General features: G+C 39.5%; 1 non-coding gene across 1 annotated transcript; it reads left to right on the plus strand.

Annotated features, from left to right (window-relative positions):
* The first annotated feature begins 609 nt into the window (after window positions 1-609).
* Window positions 610-716, plus strand: LOC111813687. The gene has a single exon (XR_002818876.1). It is a non-coding gene; the product is annotated as a U6 spliceosomal RNA (small nuclear RNA).
* Window positions 717-2,132: the final 1,416 nt, after the last annotated feature.

The raw sequence follows: 2,132 nt of genomic DNA on the forward strand, positions 1-2,132 counted from the left end.
ATAGACAACAGGACAACTGACAATAGTAAGAGAGACATTAGAGAATGTTGAGGACTGAAAAACTGGAAGGGCCGGCAATATAGCTCAGCAGACTAAGCGCTTGCTTAGGTAAGTGCAAGGGCCAGGGTTCAATCACTGGCACCACGTGCAGTGCCTGTCCCGCTCCCAGGCGCACTGAGCAGCGATGGAGTCTGGGCGTGATGGCACACGCCTGTAATCCCAGCACTAGGGAGGCACAAATCAGGAGGATCACTATGAGTCCAATCTGCATAGTGAGATCCTGTGCAAAAAAAGAAAAAGAAAAACTGGACACTCTATGCCCCATGTGCAGGTTAGGAATTGTACCTGATTGTCAGGATGTTTGAAATGATATTGTCTTAATCGGTATTCTGTTGCTATAACTGAATACCACAGGCCAAGGAATTTATAGAGTAAAGATTTATTCTACTTCCTCTTCAGAAAGGCTAGGAAGTTCAGGATGAGCAGATATGGACTGGCATCCTTTGTGCTGAAGAGGACTCTGCTGAGTGAGAGGCAGCACGGGGCGTTACATGGCAAGAAGGACTGTCCTCTCTCGGGTCCCCCTCTTCTCAGAAAGCTGCTATGCCAGTGCTCACTTCGGCAGCACATACGCTAAAACTGGAATGATACAGAGAAGATTAGCGTGGCCCCTGTGCGAGGAGGCCACGCAAATTTGTGAGGCGTTCCATAGTTTTTTGAAGCTACTCATAAGTGAAATAAACCGAACCCACGTGTGTAAATATCACATTGTCTTTGTAGTGTAAAAACTCAAAAGAAGAGGTAAGAATTGAAAGGTATTACACAGTTAAATAGAAAGAGAATTGAAGGATTAAACAACAAAGAGAGAGAAAGGCAAAAAGTCAGGAAATATGGTACGGGCAAAACCATACATTTATATAAACAAGATGGATAAGGCAATATTCCTAAGAATCTCTATCAGGTTTTTGAAAATACTTAATGGGTAAAATTCTCACCCTAAGCCTATACGCTGATATGTGTGAACTAAGCAACTACATGGAGGACAGCAATGTGTAATACTAAAACTGTGTTTGAAATACCTGTCATTTTGGTCTTCTAAATGTGTACTGCTTCTAATGTCATATCAATTACTGCTATACTCTTTTTAAAGTAAATGTTTGTAAAAAAAAAAAAAAAAAAAAAAAGGTAATAAAAGAAAATGAGAGACAAGAAAAGTTGTAGGATTGTCCTGCTACAATGTTGTATTTGGTCTGATTTCTAAATTTCTGAGTAAAAATGTGTAATTGTTCTTTAACATTCTCTAGGGAATTAAATTTTAGAATATCCATGGTTGTTGGAAAATAGCAGTTTCATTTTATGACAGACAGTGATGTTAAGCTTAACTGTCTGTTACAAGGTAATAATATCATTAAGCTTCTCTTCTGGATGTTTAACAACTAAAGTTTGCAGGCCAAAAATTAGAGAGATAGATGGGCTAAAAGGATAGCTAATGTTTTGGCCCTAGCCCTTCAACATCAATGAGGACACAGGATATAAGAGAACCTTTGCTGTGACATTCTGTAACTAAGTGGTGCCCCAATTTTTCTGATCAAGGAGATTATGGGGACACAGAGGAAAGTGATTGACGATGTTTAGTGTGCCTAAAGAGAGTCACCTAGAGGGAAAAAATTCTCTCAGGCCTTCACAGAGAGCAAATTGGTCAAGAAGGGGCCATGACTCATCCACATGGCTGATGCTGACAAAACATCTGCAAAGTGCTATACATGGTTCCAGGGTAAGTCCTGAGGGGATTTAACTGACTTTGTCAGATAGCAAAAGTTACAATTTTAGTTATATAGATTTTGCTTTAACTTGGTCTTAACCATCCAGCAGAAAAGCATAACCACAAGGTATAAAAAGTAGAGTTATATTAATATGCTGAGCTGTAAAATGCTCAAGTCAACAGCTTTGAACAATTGCCAGCTGTGCTGATAGCTCACTACCATTATGGACTATTGGACTATATTGGATTATTTTGCTGAATTCAAGTACCTACAATCTTTGGACTGGCATCAAGTATGAAAAGGTCCTTTAAAGACTTCTCCAAATACAGGCATCTCTAACTGCAATGGAACACCCATCTCTGACAAAAA

Source organism: Octodon degus, unplaced genomic scaffold, assembly GCF_000260255.1.
Source record: "Octodon degus isolate 3935 unplaced genomic scaffold, OctDeg1.0 scaffold00212, whole genome shotgun sequence".
NCBI classification, from domain to species: domain Eukaryota; kingdom Metazoa; phylum Chordata; class Mammalia; order Rodentia; family Octodontidae; genus Octodon; species Octodon degus.